This window comes from Oncorhynchus masou, chromosome 20 (assembly GCF_036934945.1).
Source record: "Oncorhynchus masou masou isolate Uvic2021 chromosome 20, UVic_Omas_1.1, whole genome shotgun sequence".
Classification (NCBI taxonomy): domain Eukaryota; kingdom Metazoa; phylum Chordata; class Actinopteri; order Salmoniformes; family Salmonidae; genus Oncorhynchus; species Oncorhynchus masou.
The window spans coordinates 28,574,278-28,584,277 of NC_088231.1; the positions used below are offsets into that span (position 1 = coordinate 28,574,278).

Genomic DNA, 10,000 nt, shown 5'->3' on the forward strand with positions numbered 1-10,000 from the left:
GGTTGTATAGACTAGAACCCACCCAGGTTGTATAGACTAGGACCCACCCAGGTTGTATAGACTAGAACCCACCCAGGTTGTATAGACTAGAACCCACCCAGGTTGTATAGACTAGAACCCACCCAGGTTGTATAGACCAGAACCCACCCAGGTTGTATAGAGGGTGAATGGACTAGGACATACCCAGGTTGTATAGAGGGTGAATGGACTTGTACCTACCCAGGTTGTATAGAGGGTGAATGGTCTACTATCTACCCAGGTTGTATAGAGGGTGAATGGTCTACTATCTACCCAGGTTGTATAGAGGGTGAATGGTCTACTATCTTCCCAGGTTGTATAGAGGGTGAATGGACTAGTACCTACCCAGGTTGTAGAGAGGGTGAATGGTCTACTATCTACCCAGGTTCTATAGAGGGTGAATGGACTAGGACCTACCCAGGTTGTATAGAGGGTGAATGGACTAGGACCTACCCAGGTTGTATAGAGGGTGAATGGACTAGGACCTACCCAGGTTGTATAGAGGGTGAATGGACAAGTACCCCCCCAGGTTGTATAGAGGGTGAATGGTCTACTATCTACCCAGGTTGTATAGAGGGTGAATGGACTAGTACCTACCCAGGTTGTACAGAGGGTGAATGGTCTACTATCTACCCAGGTTGTACAGAGGGTGAATGGTCTACTATCTACCCAGGTTCTATAGAGGGTGAATGGTCTACTATCTTCACAGGTTGTATAGAGGGTGAATGGACTAGTAACTACCCAGATTGTATAGAGGGTGAATGGACTAGTACCCCCAGGTTGTATAGAGGGTGAATGGTCTATTATCTACCCAGGTTGTATAGAGGGTGAATGGACTAGTACCTACCCAGGTTGTATAGAGGGTGAATGGTCTACTATATACCCAGGTTGTATAGAGGGTGAATGGTCTACTATCTACCCAGGTTGTATAGAGGGTGAATGGTCTAGTAACTACCCAGGTTGTATAGAGGGTGAATGGACTAGTACCAACCCAGGTTGTATAGAGGGTGAATGGTCTAGTAACTACCCAGGTTGTATAGAGGGTGAATGGACTAGTACCCCCCCAGGTTGTATAGAGGGTGAATGGTCTACTATCTACCCAGGTTGTATAGAGGGTGAATGGTCTACTATCTACCCAGGTTGTATAGAGGGTGAATGGTCTACCACCCACCCAGGTTGTATAGAGGGTGAATGTCTACTACCCACCCAGGTTGTATAGAGGGTGAATGGTCTACTACCTACCCAAGTTGTATAGAGGGTGAATGGTCTACTATCTACCCAGGTTGTATAGAGGGTGAATGGACTAGTACCTACCCAGGTTGTATAGAGGGTGAATGGTCTACTACCTACCCAAGTTGTATAGAGGGTGAATGGACTAGTACCTACCCAGGTTGTATAGAGGGTGAATGGTCTAGTAACTACCCAGGTTGTATAGAGGGTGAATGGACTAGTACCCCCCCAGGTTGTATAGAGGGTGAATGGTCTACTATCTACCCAGGTTGTATAGAGGGTGAATGGTCTACTATCTACCCAGGTTGTATAGAGGGTGAATGGTCTACCACCCACCCAGGTTGTATAGAGGGTGAATGTCTACTACCCACCCAGGTTGTATAGAGGGTGAATGGTCTACTACCTACCCAAGTTGTATAGAGGGTGAATGGTCTACTATCTACCCAGGTTGTATAGAGGGTGAATGGACTAGTACCTACCCAGGTTGTATAGAGGGTGAATGGTCTACTACCTACCCAAGTTGTATAGAAGGTGATTGGACTAGGACCTACCCAGGTTGTATAGAGGGTGAATGGTCTACTACCTACCCAGGTTGTATAGAGGGTGATTGGACTAGGTCCTACCCAGGTTGTATAGAGGGTGAATGGTCTACTATCTCCCCAGGTTGTATAGAGGGTGATTGGACTAGGTCCTACCCAGGTTGTATAGAGGGTGAATGGACTAGGACCTACCCAGGTTGTATAGAGGGTGAATGGACTAGGACCCACCTGGTATAAGGGATGGCACATCCCATCGATGTAGTTGACCTGTACCCAGGTTGTATAGAGGGTGAATGGACTAGGACCCACCTGGTATAAGGGATGGCACATCCCATCGATGTAGTTGACCTGTACCCAGGTTGTATAGAGGGTGAATGGACTAGGACCCACCTGGTATAAGGGATGGCACATCCCATCGATGTAGTTGACCTGTAGCCAGGTTGTATAGAGGGTGAATGGACTAGGACCCACCTGGTATAAGGGATGGCACATCCCATCGATGTAGTTGACCTGTACCCAGGTTGTATAGAGGGTGAATGGACTAGGACCCACCTGGTATAAGGGATGGCACATCCCATCGATGTAGTTGACCTGTACCCAGGTTGTATAGAGGGTGAATGGACTAGGACCCACCTGGTATAAGGGATGGCACATCCCATCGATGTAGTTGACCTGTACCCAGGTTGTATAGAGGGTGAATGGACTAGGACCCACCTGGTATAAGGGATGGCACATCCCATCGATGTAGTTGACCTGTACCCAGGTTGTATAGAGGGTGAATGGACTAGGACCCACCTGGTATAAGGGATGGCACATCCCATCGATGTAGTTGACCTGTAGCCAGGTTGTATAGAGGGTGAATGGACTAGGACCCACCTGGTATAAGGGATGGCACATCCCATCGATGTAGTTGACCTCTACCCAGGTTGTATAGAGGGTGAATGGACTAGGACCCACCTGGTATAAGGGATGGCACATCCCATCGATGTAGTTGACCTGTACCCAGGTTGTATAGAGGGTGAATGGACTAGGACCCACCTGGTATAAGGGATGGCACATCCCATCGATGTAGTTGACCTGTACCCAGGTTGTATAGAGGGTGAATGGACTAGGACCCACCTGGTATAAGGGATGGCACATCCCATCGATGTAGTTGACCTGCACCCAGGTTGTATAGAGGGTGAATGGACTAGGACCCACCTGGTATAAGGGATGGCACATCCCATCGATGTAGTTGACCTGTAGCCAGGTTGTATAGAGGGTGAATGGACTAGGACCCACCTGGTATAAGGGATGGCACATCCCATCGATGTAGTTGACCTGTAGCCAGGTTGTATAGAGGGTGAATGGACTAGGACCCACCTGGTATAAGGGATGGCACATCCCATCGATGTAGTTGACCTGTAGCCAGGTTGTATAGAGGGTGAATGGACTAGGACCCACCTGGTATAAGGGATGGCACATCCCATCGATGTAGTTGACCTGCACCCAGGTTGTATAGAGGGTGAATGGACTAAGACCCACCTGGTATAAGGGATGGCACATCCCATCGATGTAGTTGACCCATACCCAGGTTGTATAGAGGGTGAATGGACTAGGACCCACCTGGTATAAGGGATGGCACATCCCATCGATGTAGTTGACCTGTACCCAGGTTGTATAGAGGGTGAATGGACTAGGACCCACCTGGTATAAGGGATGGCACATCCCATCCATGTAGTTGACCTGTACCCAGGTTGTATAGAGGGTGAATGGACTAGGACCCACCTGGTATAAGGGATGGCACATCCCATCGATGTAGTTGACCTGCACCCAGGTTGTATAGAGGGTGAATGGACTAGGACCCACCTGGTATAAGGGATGGCACATCCCATCGATGTAGTTGACCTGTACCCAGGTTGTATAGAGGGTGAATGGACTAGGACCCACCTGGTATAAGGGATGGCACATCCCATCGATGTAGTTGACCTGTACCCAGGTTGTATAGAGGGTGAATGGACTAGGACCCACCTGGTATAAGGGATGGCACATCCCATCGATGTAGTTGACCTGTACCCAGGTTGTATAGAGGGTGAATGGACTAGGACCCACCTGGTATAAGGGATGGCACATCCCATCGATGTAGTTGACCTGTACCCAGGTTGTATAGAGGGTGAATGGACTAGGACCCACCTGGTATAAGGGATGGCACATCCCATCGATGTAGTTGACCTGTACCCAGGTTGTATAGAGGGTGAATGGACTAGGACCCACCTGGTATAAGGGATGGCACATCCCATCGATGTAGTTGACCTGTACCCAGGTTGTATAGAGGGTGAATGGACTAGGACCCACCTGGTATAAGGGATGGCACATCCCATCGATGTAGTTGACCTGTACCCAGGTTGTATAGAGGGTGAATGGACTAGGACCCACCTGGTATAAGGGATGGCACATCCCATCGATGTAGTTGACCTGTACCCAGGTTGTATAGAGGGTGAATGGACTAGGACCCACCTGGTATAAGGGATGGCACATCCCATCGATGTAGTTGACCTGTACCCAGGTTGTATAGAGGGTGAATGGACTAGGACCCACCTGGTATAAGGGATGGCACATCCCATCGATGTAGTTGACCTGCATGTGAGGAAGACGAGTGCTGTTGTCTCTGTTCATCATGTCCTGGGGACAAACAGATGGAACTTATTGTCACGCCTGCAACACCACAAACCTCAACTGAGTTCACAATAATATGAGTTAACATGTTGTCCTGCAGGTCAGAGGTCAACTGAGTTTAACATTAATATGAGTTAACATGTTGTCTTGCAGGTCAGAGGTCAACTGAGTTAACATTAATATGAGTTAACATGTTGTCCTGCAGGTCAGAGGTCAACTGAGTTAAACATGTTATCTTGCAGGTCAGAGGTCAACTGAGTTAAACATGTTGTCCTGCAGGTCAGAGGTCAACTGAGTTAAACATGTTATCTTGCAGGTCAGAGGTCAACTGAGTTAAACATGTTGCCCTGCAGGTCAGAGGTCAACTGAGTTAACATTAATATGAGTTAACATGTTGTCCTGCAGGTCAGAGGTCAACTGAGTTAAACATGTTATCTTGCAGGTCAGAGGTCAACTGAGTAAAACATGTTGTCCTGCAGGTCAGAGGTCAACTGAGTTAAACATGTTGTCCTGCAGGTCAGAGGTCAACTGAGTTAACATGTTGTCTTGCAGGTCAGAGGTCAACTGAGTTAACATGTTGTCTTGCAGGTCAGAGGTCAACTGAGTTAACATGTTGTCCTGCATGTCAGAGGTCAACTGAGTTAACATGCAGGTCAGAGGCCAACTGAGTTAACATGTTATCTTGCAGGTCAGAGGTCAACTGAGTTAACATGTTGTCTTGCAGGTCAGAGGTCAAATGAGTTAACATGCAGGTCAGAGGTCCACTGAGTTAACATGTTGTCCTGCAGGTCAGAGGTCAACTGAGTTAACATGTCATCTTGCAGGTCAGAGGTCAACTGAGTTAACATGCAGGTCAGAGGTCCACTGAGTTAACATGTTATCTTGCAGGTCAGAGGTCAAATGAGTTAACATGCAGGTCAGAGGTCAACTGAGTTAACATGTTGTCTTGCAGGTCAGAGGTCCACTGAGTTATCATGTTGTCCTGCAGGTCAGAGGTCAAATGAGTTAACATGCAGGTCAGAGGTCCACTGAGTTAACATGTTATCTTGCAGGTCAGAGGTCAACTGAGTTAACATGTTGTCTTGGAACTTAGTTCAACATCAAACCTGTTGTAAGTAGCGAAGTTCCGTGCATTGAGGTTTGAAGTTGAACTAAGTTCCAGGCAGCGATAGCTACATGTGATAGCAGCGATAGCATCATGTGATAGCAGCGATAGCTACATGTGAAAGCAGCGATAGCTACATGTGATAGCAGCGATAGCTACATGTGATAGCAGCGATAGCTACATGTGATAGCAGCGATAGCTACATGTGATAGCAGCGATAGCTACATGTGATAGCAGCGATAGCTACATGTGATAGCAGCGACAGCTACATGTGATAGCAGCGACAGCTACATGTGATAGCAGCGACAGCTACATGTGATAGCAGCGACAGCTACATGTGATAGCAGCGATAGCTACATGTGACAGCAGCGATAGCTACATGTGACAGCAGCGATAGCTACATGTGACAGCAGCGATAGCTACATGTGACAGCAGCGATAGCTACATGTGACAGCAGCGATAGCTACATGTGACAGCAGCGATAGCTACATGTGATAGCAACGATAGCTACATGTGACAGCAGCGATAGCTACATGTGATAGCAGCGATAGCTACATGTGGCAGCAGCGATAGCTACATGTGACAGCAGCAATAGCTACATGTGACAGCAGCGATAACTACATGTGATAGCAGTGATAGCTACATGTGATAGCAGCGATAGCTACATGTGATAGCAGCGATAGCTACATGTGACAGCAGCGATAGCTACATGTGATAGCAGCGATAGCTACATGTGATAGCAGCGATAGCGACATGTGATAGCAGCGATAGCGACATGTGATAGCAGCGATAGCGACATGTGATAGCAGCGATAGCTACATGTGATAGCAGCGATAGCTACATGTGACAGCAGCGATAGCTACATGTGACAGCAGCGATAGCTACTTACGACAGGTTTGATGTTGAACTCTTCCTTCTCTCGGTCTCCTTGAGCGAAAAACTCTGATGCCACCAACCTAGCTGTCTGAGGAGGGAGAGAATGAGGTATAAACTATGTGTGTGTGTGTGTGTGTGTGTGTGTGTGTGTGTGTGTGTGTGTGTGTGTGTGTGTGTGTGTGTGTGTGTGTGTGTGCGCGCGCTTACCCTCTTCTGAATATGCCAAGGCTTTGTAATGGCAGCAATGTCGCTGGCTGTCATCAGCATCGACCTGGACACACACACACACACACACACACACACACACACACACCATTGGATCAGTCGATCAAGACTAGATGGTCAAAACTAAATAGGGCTCTGGTCTATAGTAGTACACTATATAGGGAATAGGGCTCTGGTCTAAAGTAGTACCACTATATAGGGAATAGGGTCTATAGTAGTGTACTATATAGGGAATAGGGCTCTGGTCTATAGTAGTACACTATATAGGGAATAGGGCTCTGGTCTAAAGTAGTACCACTATATAGGGAATAGGGCTCTGGTCTATAGTAGTAACACTATATAGGGAATAGGGCTCTGGTCTATAGTAGTAACACTATATAGGGAATAGGGCTCTGGTCTATAGTAGTACCACTATATAGGGAATAGGGCTCTGGTCTATAGTAGTGTACTATATAGGGAATAGGGCTCTGGTCTATAGTAGTAACACTATATAGGGAATAGGGCTCTGGTCTATAGTAGTGCACTATATAGGGAATAGGGCTCTGGTCTATAGTAGTGTACTATATAGGGAATAGGGCTCTGGTCTATAGTAGTGTACTATATAGGGAATAGGGCTCTGGTCTATAGTAGTGTACTATATAGGGAATAGGGCTCTGGTCTATAGTAGTGTACTATATAGGGAATAGGGCTCTGGTCTATAGTCGTACCACTATATAGGGAATAGGGCTCTGGTCTATAGTAGTACCACTATATAGGGAATAGGGCCCTGGTCTATAGTAGTAACAATATATAGGGAATAGGGCTCTGGTCTATAGTAGTACCACTATATAGGGAATAGGGCTCTGGTCTATAGTAGTACCACTATATAGAGAATAGGGCTCTGGTCTAAAGTAGTACCACTATATAGGGAATAGGGCTCTGGTCTATAGTAGTGCCACTATATAGGGAATAGGGCTCTGGTCTATAGTAGTACCACTATATAGGGAATAGGGCCCTGGTCTATAGTAGTAACAATATATAGGGAATAGGGCTCTGGTCTATAGTAGTGCACTATATAGGGAATAGGGCTCTGGTCTATAGTAGTACCACTATATAGGGAATAGGGCTCTGGTCTAAAGTAGTACCAATATATAGGGAATAGGGCTCTGGTCTAAAGTAGTACCACTATATAGGGAATAGGGCCCTGGTCTATAGTAGTACCACTATATAGGGAATAGGGCTCTGGTCTATAGTAGTGCACTATATAGGGAATAGGGCCCTGGTCTATAGTAGTACCACTATATAGGGAATAGGGCTCTGGTCTAAAGTAGTACCACTATATAGGGAATAGGGCCCTGGTCTATAGTAGTGCACTATTTAGGGAATAGGGTTCTATAAAGTAGTGCACTATATAGGGAATAGGGCTCTGGTCTAAAGTAGTACCAATATATAGGGAATAGGGCTCTGGTCTAAAGTAGTGCACTATATAGGGAATAGGGCTCTGGTCTATAGTAGTACCACTATATAGGGAATAGGGTGTCAAACAAGTGCACTACATAGGGAATAGGGTGTCATAAAGTAGTGCACTACGTAATGCAGATAGGTGTGTCCCAAACGGGACCTCGTGCACTACTTTAGGCCCATAGGGCTGCAGTCTAAAGTAGTGCACTATATAGGGTTTAGGACGCTCACCTTAGTAAGTCTCTGTGCCTGTCCTCCTCCCACCTCACTCCTCTCTGACCCAGTTCAAAGAACTCTGCCCTCCTCCTGAACACACACACACACACACACACACACACACACACACACACACACACACACACACAATTTTGCGCGCCCAATTTTTCAGTTTTTGATTTGTTAAAAAGTTTGAAATATCCAATAAATGTCATTCCACTTCATGATTGTGTCCCACTTGTTGTTGAGTCTTCACAAAAAAATACAGTTTTATATCTTTATGTTTGAAGCGTGAAATGTGGCAAAAGGTCGCAAAGTTCAAGGGTGCCGAATACTTTCGCAAGGCACTGTATATAGTACAGTATACATACTCTATATAATTCGTTATATAGTACAGAATACATACTATATATAAGTACATATATAGTACAGTATACATACTCTATATAATTCGTTATATAGTACAGAATACATACTATATATAAGTACATATATAGTACAGTATACATACTCTATATAATTAGTTATATAGTACAGAATACATACTATATATAAGTACATATATAGTACAGTATACATACTCTATATAATTAGTTATATAGTACAGAATACATACTATATATAAGTACATATATAGTACAGTATACATACTCTATATAATTAGTTATATTGTACAGAATACATACTATATATAAGTACATATATAGTACAGTATACATACCCTATATAATTAGTTATATAGTACAGAATACATACTATAAATAAGTACATATATAGTACAGTATACATACTCTATATAATTAATTATATAGTACAGAATACATACTATATATAAGTACATATATAGTACAGTATACATACTCTATATAATTAGTTATATAGTACAGAATACATACTATATATAAGTACATATATAGTACAGTATACATACTCTATATAAGTACATATATAGTACAGTATACATACTCTATATAATTAGTTATATAGTACAGAATACATACTATATATAAGTACATATATAGTACAGTATACATACTCTATATAATTAGTTATATAGTACAGAATACATACTATATATAAGTACATATATAGTACAGTATACATACTCTATATAATTAGTTATATAGTACAGAATACATACTATATAAAAGTACATATATAGTACAGTATACATACTCTATATAAGTACATATATAGTACAGTATACATACTCTATATAATTAGATATATAGTACAGAATACATACTCTATATAAGTACATATATAGTACAGTATACATACTCTATATAATTAGTTATATAGTACAGAATACATACTATATATAAGTACATATATAGTACAGTATACATACTCCATGTAGACAGCCAGGTCCGTAGCCAGGATGGCTTTCTCTATCATGGGTAACACTGTCCTGTAGTCATCAGGACACAGACCACTGAGGATCTGACTTCCCTGGGGGGGAGGGAGAGGGAGAGGGTGAGACACAGAGAAGAGAGATAGATAAAGAGACAGAGAGGGAGAAAGAGAGAGAGAGAGAGACACACAGAGAGAGAGGGGGAGACAGAGACAGAGAGAGAGAGAGAGAGAGACAGAGAGAGAGACAGAGAGAGAGAGAGAGACAAAGAGAGGAGAGAAGGAGAGAGACAGAGAAGAGTGAGTCAATGATGGATAAAGAAATGGATGATCAAAAGAACAA

The 10,000-nt window shown here is 44.1% G+C and overlaps 1 protein-coding gene and 1 pseudogene across 1 annotated transcript in view; both read right to left on the bottom strand.

Annotated features, from left to right (window-relative positions):
• The window catches only part of LOC135507226 (slit homolog 2 protein-like), a 640,120-nt gene that overhangs the window by 322,719 nt on the left and 307,401 nt on the right, over window positions 1-10,000 (bottom strand).
• LOC135506438 (cGMP-specific 3',5'-cyclic phosphodiesterase-like) overlaps window positions 1-10,000 on the bottom strand; it is a 46,524-nt pseudogene that overhangs the window by 2,594 nt on the left and 33,930 nt on the right.